Source organism: Crocodylus porosus, unplaced genomic scaffold (assembly GCF_001723895.1).
Source record: "Crocodylus porosus isolate Cpor-Errol unplaced genomic scaffold, CroPor_comp1, whole genome shotgun sequence".
Classification (NCBI taxonomy): domain Eukaryota; kingdom Metazoa; phylum Chordata; order Crocodylia; family Crocodylidae; genus Crocodylus; species Crocodylus porosus.
The window spans coordinates 88,874,393-88,883,654 of record NW_017728947.1 but is presented as its reverse complement, the minus strand read 5'-3'; the positions used below and the strand labels follow the sequence as shown (position 1 = coordinate 88,883,654).

Sequence of the window (9,262 nt, the reverse complement as noted above, 5' to 3'; positions counted from 1 at the left end):
CCTTCCATCAACCTACCATCCACTCATCAAGGTGTATGACTTATCGTGATCTTGCTGTATTCATCACTTATCCTGGATGCCCAGGTGGAAGCAGTGGCAAAAAATATCCTTTTTTTTACAGCTTCTCATTGCCAAGAGACTGCACGCCTCCTTCTCAAATAAAGAGCTACCCAGACCGAACCACAGGTATGTTATTCCCTGGAGCTGAAACAGACATGAGAACTCCAACTTGCACACTGTAACCACCCTGTTACAAAGGATAATCACTGACATCACATCACTGTTGTGCATCAGTCACATCTAGTCCCTAGTAAATATCCATGCAAGCCGCCAAAGAAAGCCCAACTTCTTCAAAGATGGAGTTCCTTGGGACAGAGCCTGGAGTAAACTTCGGACGGACAGAGATAAGGGTTTCTTTAAGTGCCCTCTGCTGTGAGATAATATACCAGCAGCAAGATGACTGAGCTGTGACTGGATTATTTTCACAGCATATTTGATTACTCATGTTGTTTCATGAGATAACTGAAGGCAAAAAGTTACAGCAACATGAGAAAACAAACGAACTACCGCCCCTCTGCCAAGAACAAAGTACACCTGAGCTGCTGAATCTTGAAGAGGTAAAGACAAGAAGTTACCAGGGAAAAGGTTGTAACTATAACTACTTAATTATTTAGCATTCTGAACACCCTAGCAATACTTGGGTAGATGCTATGTATTGCCCATCAGATACCTGTTTCAAAAGCATTGCAGTACTGGATAACTAGCTGCAGTTACAAATGGTAAATAGACAGTTACAAATGGTAAATAGAAGTTTCAGTTAAAAGCAAAGTACGAGGTTAAATATACATTTAGAAAGAGGAAACATAAATGTAATAGCCACTAGCTGAATTACAGCAACTCTATATAATGAACTGTACAGACCACGCCCAGTATCCGGAAGAATGTAGGGAAGATCTCTGTTAAACTGCAAAGATAGCAGTGGGAGTGAGTGGAAAATGCTGGTTCCAACTGAGATTATTTTTCATCAGGACAGGGAGGATGAAAGAACAGTTTGGGGTTTCCAATGAGAACTCAAGGAATAACAGAATCTTGTTGCAAAAACTTTGATTGTAGTTAAAGTCATATAAGGAAGGAAGGAAGCCTGTAAGGATGGTATAAGTTAATACACCCTTACTGGCTTTGACTGAAAACACCTTTTGTGTTCTGCTTAAGTATACCTTGCCTGATGGAGGTACCTCTTTTCCTCTCTCAAAAGCTTCCAAATGAGAAGGTTTTGTTTAATGGATGAGCACAGACTTGGGCCATGAGAAGTCTATTGTGTTTGGACTTCATACTAAACAAAAAAAGAAGTGGGCAAGACAGAGAGGCCAGCCTGGTGGCTCATCATTAGCTCTGCAAGACCTAACAGGGTATAATGATTTTAATACTGATTATCTTAAGTTAATTATTCACTGCAACTGAAATATCTCAGAGACATTAGTCTTTCAGGTATTAGTTAATTCTGAGGGATTTTAATCAGAACTGGACAAGCTATTTCCAGTGAACAAAACTATATTGACTCTAGCCCTGTTTTATATTCAGAAATTATCCACGAACTACCAAGTTTTCCACAGATATGTTGTTTGCATGATTTTCTTTCACTGCTCTTTGCTAACATGATTCATCTTAGGAATTGTTTGAGATTCCTAAATTTGAATTCTGAGCTGTTATGATTTGACATGTGGAGCACGTCATGAACAAAGCTCTTAGAAACAGGTTTCTGATGCAAATGCTCAGAAGTCTAGATTTGAAAATCAGTTTCTGTGAACATTTCTATTTCCTCACTCATTTTCAAAAAATGAGTACTTGCAAAAAGAAAAGATGGAGGTCACAGTCAGATGAATGTATTTAGAAACAGAAATAAATTTCCAAGTGTAACTTCTTGAAGTATTTGCCCAAGTGGTTTTAATTCTTCAGGACTAGCCACTTTTTTTGACACCTGATGGGGGCAGACTTGCACTCTTGCACATGCAGTAGCCAATTTCCTCCAGTCTGCTCCACTCTTCAGCTGTCCTGTCTTCTTTCTGAGAAACACCAAGAAGCTGTACTTCAGTAGCGCAAACAGCTTCAAAACAGGGGTAGAACACAAGTTGTTTTTACCCTAGGAAGAGTTCAGACACATGAAGAAAGACTATATTTGCAACTCAAGAGAGAGAAAGAGGACATCAGTGGAGAAAAGTGGTGTGTTTTTGTGCTTCAGTTATTGGGAGTCTAACAGGTGAAAAGAGATTTGCTTGTTTTTCCAAGGATGTACGTTATTTCATTTACCTGTTAGTTCAGCTGGCAAATCACAGTTAGCATTCATGGCTTCTCTGTGAAATTTGGCAGCTCACAAGTAAACTGCATTCTTCACAATGTGTAGGTAGACATCAGCTTAAGTTATTTCAACAAAATCATTCAAAAAAAGCACTCCTAAAACAACCCAAAACAGAGTGGAAGGAACATTATACATAGTTGCCTCTAGATTTCTTCCCAGAGGCAAGACAGCCTTTTATACATGTTGAAGGAAAGGAAAATATATTCCTAGAAACCATTTTGCCATGTCCTTTCTTTATTTGGTCATATATTTCTGAAAGCCAGCTATTGCCGTACTGTTTGAACTGGAGGCTAGAAATCTACTTAGGCAAGAATGGAAATAATTCAGGATCCTCAGAAGACCAAGTATAAACATAACCCATAAATATCCATAAATATTGACAGTAAATAATCGCTAAATCAACAGTAATACATTGTTATGAAGAGTAAAAGTAAATGCTTCAAGCAAATGAATGAATTGAAAGACATGCTTTGACAGATTTATTTAAAATAAATTTGAAAAACCCTCATGTTTTAAAACTTTAACAAATGAACTTTTATTTCTATAAAATGACTGTATAGTATCTGGGGCAACCCCAAGGCCAGAACTGTTCAGCTGTGTGCTACTGTCTCTGTACCAGTTGCAGAGGTTTACCTTTAGTACAGTGTTAAGACCCTGTTCTTCTGGGGTAGAAAGGGCTGAGTTCTATCTTTGCTGTAAATGCCCATGCAGCATAGTAAGAGATGTGACATTCTTGTTGCCAATAGCCCTCTAGCAATGTTGAATTTTAAATGAGAAAGTATTGTATAAACACTACAGTATTGTTAGGACTGTAGGACACCCCTCTCCAAAAGGCTGGAGTTTGGGTGTAGTCCCAATCTGCTCTCCAAAATTAGAGCTTTCCAAACTTCTAGAGCCTGCAAAATTGCACTATTTGAGCCCACAAAGAAAGAGTTACCCTCCCCCTTATTATTAGAGGGGGTCACTAAGGAGCATCAGCAGATTCCAGGGGACAACAGAAGTGAAAACAGGGATGAGAGCCAGTCAGTGGTTAAGAACTTGAGCTCCAAGGGAGGAGGAACAGCCAGCACCCACTGGCCCTCAAATGAGTCCAAGGAGCCAGTGGATACCCCCCCAGTGAAACTTGCTGGGAGACGTGACCAGATGAGGCATAGGAAGATGGTCCACCATCCCTGGCAGTCTTCCTTGGTCACATATATGCAAAAATCCACTGGAAACCTTAGGAGAATGGTCTCGCTCTTTTGCACTTCCACTTCCAGCCAGACATGCACAAGCGCAGCCTCCCACAGATACGCTAGCATCTCTGGCTCTAGTATTTCCTGGCAACTGGAAGGGGGAAGCGGAGAGGTAGGTCCACGCTCCAGACTGGGACAAAGCCGTCACCTCCTGACGGAGTACAGAAGTGCCCATGAGGGGGAATTCAGAAACTCAGAGCAGGAAGTGGGAATAAGGAACCAGGTCATCCTCAGCCTTCCCTGCCCCACCTGGGGAATCCCCAGCCAGGGCACGCTTCCCCAGAGTTTACACCAGCGGGTCCCAAACTGTGGGGCGCGACCCCAAATGGGGTTGCAACATCAGTGGAGGGGGGGTGAGGAAACGCGGCCTGGACTGGCTGTGACCTCGGGGGGTCCCTCCAGCCCCGCTGCTCTGTGCTGCCACTCGACCCCGCTCCCTCTCCGTCGGCCGCCAGGCTTGGCTGGGGCAGGAGGGACCCCAGCCCCGCCGGGGCGGGCGAAAGCGCCGGTGTCCTGCTCCCGCAGGTGCGGAGCCGCGCTCCTGCCCGCCCGAGGCGCCCCGCGGGGAGCGCGGCTGTGGAGGTCCCGACCCGACCCGACGCGACGCCGCTGCCAGGCAGGTGCAGTCGTCGGGGCGCCTCAAGGATCCGTGGGCGTCGGGGCGGCCGGGCTCTGGCAGCCCCGCGGGAGCCTCGCGTGGAGCTGCACCTGCCTGAGGTGGGTAACGGCGGTGTCCGGGGGCCGCAGGCTGAGATGCCTCTTCCCGGCCGCAGGGACCCGCCTGCTTGGGAACAGGGGCGGCAGGAGCCCCGCGCACCGCACCCAGCTGTCGGAGCCGGCGCCCGCTCCCACACGCCGCCACCGGGGCAGCCAGCGCGGCCCCAGAGGCCTGGGGCAGAGTCCAGGAGAAGCGGTCGGCCCTGGTCAGGTTTTCTTGCCTAAGCCAATCTAACTTAGCCTTAACCTGTTTTTTTTCTTCTGGGGAGTGGTGGCTGGTATAAACCAGTTGAGTTGGTGTGTGCCCCATGTACATCTCATGCACCTACGCATCTGCACATGCGGGTGACTTTAGTCCAGTATATAAAACAGGATTGCTTGTGGGTAACGTTAAGACCAACGTGCTCGCAGGACTGGGACTGCAGTTTCAGTGGATTTTTTTTTTTTAACTTTTGTGCTTGGTCCAAAGGGAGGCTAGTGTGGGAATGAACCCCCAGAGAAAAGATCAGGGGTAAAAAATGAGTGATAACCTAGTTCCTGGTCATAGATAGGGCTGAGCATTTGCAACTGCTGTTCTGTTCTGTTGAAAATCAGTCGGGCATAGTCATCTAAACATAGCTTGGAAGATTTGGGCTTTCTTTGGACATTTCCAGGTGCAAATGTTCAGGAATGGAAGAAACGATCACTGCATTCAACCATAATCATAACTTGTCTAAACTGTGTCAACTGTCTCGCACTGAAACAGTAACCTGGCCACTAATGCATAAACTGCAAACCTGCGTTCAATATAAGTGGGAACTGCTCATCCTTAAGCTCAGAGGACTACTGCAATTAATTAAATCACTTGTGGAGAAACTCTCCACAGAAATTGTAGAGGGGTTTAGCCAAATCTCAAGCAGAAATAGAGAGTATGCTCAAGAAAAAGGCATCCTTCCAGTATTAGCAGTAACTGGCATAAGAAAATGACTTATTTAAATCATCAGGACTCATGGTCGAGGTGATATCTTTTATTAGGCCAACTAGATTTTTGCAAAATTTGTCGTTTATGGCAAGCTTCCAGGCACAAACACACTTCTTCAGACATTGGAGAAAAGATTGTAAAAGTTCTCCTGGGTAGAAATGAAAGTTTATAATTTATAGAAGAGTCTAAGTTGTGGTAATAATCTTATTTTTAAATGCTATAAGATATACATGCTTTGTTTATGAGTACAGGTGTGTTTAAATTCAAAGTAGCGCTTGTGAAAAGAAGTGGTTTCAAACTGTCCTGTTCTAATTCCAGACAGTCCTTTTGCTAGTATGTTCTGTACAGCTGGGTCATGGGGTGTGTTCAAAGTGCTCTAACAACAGTTCATTAAGGACTGTTGCAGGAACAAAGATTGGCTGAAATTAAACTGGTTTTGTAACGTTAAGGCTTGGCCAGGTTTCCATACTGAAAGCAATGCATTCCATTAATTCAGAAGTTCATGTAGTTTGAATAATGTGAGAGGGAAACTAGCTCTAGATCTAAAGGCTTTGGGCGAGACCTGAGAGAGGATTGGGCACATAAATGACCCTGTTGACACCCAAGTCCAGTGCTCATTTAGCTGACAAACTACCCCTAGGGCTAGGTACAGAGAGCCAAAAATCCCGAGGCTGAATCAGATCAATCTTCACAGGTTAGTTTAAGCTGTGTCGATTGAACTGATAAGCAAGTTAGACATTCTCTTTTGATTCCAGAAATGCAGCCATGTGCATGGTGAGGACCAGGCCTGAAGCCAGGGGGTGGTAGAGCAGACAGCTTGGGCCAAGGCTAGCCTGCCCAGCCTGTGGGGGGGGGGTTACAGGGGAGGTGCAAAGCATCCTGGGATGCTGGGGGGACTGTGAGTTAACTTGAATTTGAAGGGGATTTGGGATAAAAGTTTAATAAACTGATTTAAACTAAATCAGTTCAGTCTCATATTGTATCCATCCAGGTTTAGCTATTTTGAAAGCAGTTTGTATGTACTGGTATGTACTGAACTTTTGCTGTGTTACAGATTTGAACCAGTTTCTGATCACTTGTACTGGTTTATGTGCAACTTCTGTCCCTAGCCTAGAGGTGCTTTGAATCACTCAAGGTGGCCAAGTTTTTAATAGGAATGCTTGATAGAGCCTGAAAGGCTTGTTTCTGAGCATGCCCAGAACTGCCCGATCTTTTCAGGGCTGAGCAGCTAGCCAGGTACAGCCCCATAAGGACACACAAACAAGGTGTTCCTCGGTTTATTTTGCCTGCAGGGACCAATCGCATAAGTGTTTTTAAAAGACACCTGTTACATCAGCTATGCACTAAAAACATCCAGAGGAGAAAGTGGGTGGGTTTCTCTCTCCCTGGCACCCAAGAATTCAATGTTCAATTACTAATCCATGATGAGGGTGAGAGAAGTCAAATTCTCTTCTCTTCCTGGGGATCGGAACTTCATTTCCACCTCTCAGCAGAGTGCCCAAACCACCACACTGCAGGCTGTTTTATTTGAACTTTATTTATTAATTAATGTAACTTACCAAGTGAAAATGTAACATTTACAATGGCTGTTGGGGGGTTGAGGCCTCTCTCAGTTCTTTCTGCTGAAGTTATTCAACTTTGCCTGGAATTGTTAAGTATTCACTGAGATAATGAAAGAATAAATGGTGATGATAACTTAGTAGTTAGGGCACTTGCCTGGGACTAGGGAGACTTGCGTTCAAATCACTGCTTCAGTGACTGTTTCAGTAGGTTATATGAATACTCATCTAAGCTCGGACAGGTGTATGTCATAAAACTGGTGCTCACCCTACAGCCTGTGGACTAGGCCCAGCCTCCGGAGTGACTGGATTTGGACCATGGCATGGGGGATCTACAGCAAGCAGTTCAGCTCAGTGTGTTCCCTTCCAGGCTCTGCTGTGCTGCAGATTTCCTCTATAGCCAGAAGTGAGATTGCTCCCTGCTTGCTTTCTGACAGGCAGCCATGTCCCTCCCCCATCTCTCCCTTCCCTTCCCTGTACAGGAGCACCTGGTCTGCCACTCTAAAAGGTTGAACCTTTATCTTAAACCAGTGGTGTCATCCAGTTCTGGACAGGATCAGAGCCTTAGTTGGGGATTGCCTCATTTTGCTCTCAGACCTGGATTTGGTGATGACAGTATTGGTGCTGTAATTCCCAGGCCATGACAGCTGCTGCTGCTCCCACCACCAAATTTCTGACTGTGCAAACAAGATGATGGGGCTCCAGGTTCTAGGTCCAGCCCATGGGCCAGATGACATGTGACAGCATGTGTTTGGGAGCCTCCTGGGCCAGGTGACATGGCTCTGCTGATTGTATCTTGGTCACCCTCTCCTAGACCACCAGGCTAGAGACTCATGTTCACTCTGTCTGGCTAGTTAAGTTCTGTTAAGCTAGTTTGGAAAGTCTGCTCAGCAGGATGGCTTTTGTAGATCTTCTCAAGTGCTTATCGTACCCCATGCACTGTATAGGCAGACTGTGGCTTCAGTTTGGTACCCAAACAATATCAGGTATTGCAGTCCTCAATAACTTCTCTGGTGGATCTAGCTTTTTGTTGAAAGACGCACTTTGGCTTAAACTGTGTGTCTTTTACTTGACTGGATGAAATGTATATTAACTTCTTTATTCATGAATCTTGCCTGATCATTAACAAATCCCAAATCTTTATTCTCTTTCTTTGGACACTAATTTTACAGTATCGCTACTATATTTACTGGAAATTATTGTATCTCTAAGGCCAGGTACAGATATTACACCTTTACCAGTATAAGTGATTGGAAACCAGTCTATATCCATAACAGAACAGAAATTCGGCACGCACAAACTTGTTTAAAAATGACAGAACCCAATCTGAGATTTGCTCCCCCACAAAAGGACAAACAGCCAATAAGCGTGTGAAGAAGCATTTGGACAGGAGGCAGTGGAGCGGCCCCATGATGGTGGGGACACAGGGGACAGAAGTGGGGGGCAAGGCCAGCAGCCCCCCCCCCCATTCCTGCTCCCTGGGGGCAGCAGCAATGGAGTGGATGGAATGGGGGAAGGAGGGTAGGCCAGCAGTGCAGGTCTTGCCCCCCTTGCTCTGCTCCCTGCAGGTGGCAACAATGGAGTGGAGGGGGGCAAGGCCACTGGAGCTGGCCTGCTCCCACTCTTGCTTCTTGAAGGTGATGGCAGAGGCCACAGCATGTGGTGGGGAATGTGGTTGGGATGCCATGGCGGGGGAGGGGAGAGACCACCAGCATGGGCCTCAGCCCCCACCTCCCCTCTTTTGTTGTCAATGCCTGCAGGGCAGATGTGGGCTGGTGTGGCGGTAATGCGGGATATGGGTGGCAGTGGTGGGGGAAAGGGACGATTGGGCCTGGGCCTGGGCCTGGGCCTGGGCCTGATGTGGTGGGGGAAGGGGGAGGAGGAGCAGGCCCAAGCGGGGGGAGAAGCCAGCCTGGGCAGTGGGAAGGAGCAGCAGGCCCGGCCCGGCCCGGCCCGGCCCAATGCAGCAGGGGTGGGGGGGAAGGGAGGAACAGGCCTCCTCTCCCCTTGGGCCTTGGCCCACTTGTCCCCCAGCCTCCCCCATGTTGGCCCTGAGCCTGCTCCTCCTGTCTCACGCCCCCCCCCCCCCCCGCTGTTGGGTCAGCCTGGGCCTGCTGCTCCCCACCCTGCTGTGGCAGCCAAGCTTCTCCCCACCCTTGGGCCAAGTCCTCTCCATTATCAGGCCCACACCCACTCCTGCTCTCCCCTTGCTGCTGGGATAGGGGGAGTGGGCCTGGACCCCAAGCAGCAGAAGGGAAGAGGGGCCGGACAGGGGAGCGGGAGCATGGGGCTCTGTCCCTGCCCACTCCTCCCCGCTCCTCTCCTCCCCCCCCACGGTCATTCTTTATGGGCAGTTTGTGTGTGTGTGTGTGTGTGTGTGTGTGTGTGTGTGTGTGTGTGTGTGTGTGTGTGTGTGTGTGTGTGTGTGTGTGTG

At 47.1% G+C, this 9,262-nt stretch overlaps 1 protein-coding gene across 3 annotated transcripts in view; it reads left to right on the top strand.

The window, feature by feature from the left end:
* Nucleotides 1-3,793: 3,793 nt before the first annotated feature.
* TC2N (tandem C2 domains, nuclear) overlaps nt 3,794-9,262 on the top strand; it is a 50,737-nt gene continuing 45,268 nt past the window's right edge. The window contains exon 1 of one of the 3 annotated variants that reach the window (XM_019552418.1): nt 3,794-3,814. The gene's annotated coding sequence lies outside the window, so the exon portion shown is untranslated. Of the gene's footprint in view, nt 3,815-4,118; nt 4,309-9,262 lie in introns of those variants that run through there. The other 2 variants (XM_019552419.1, XM_019552417.1) reach the window with 2 other exon arrangements.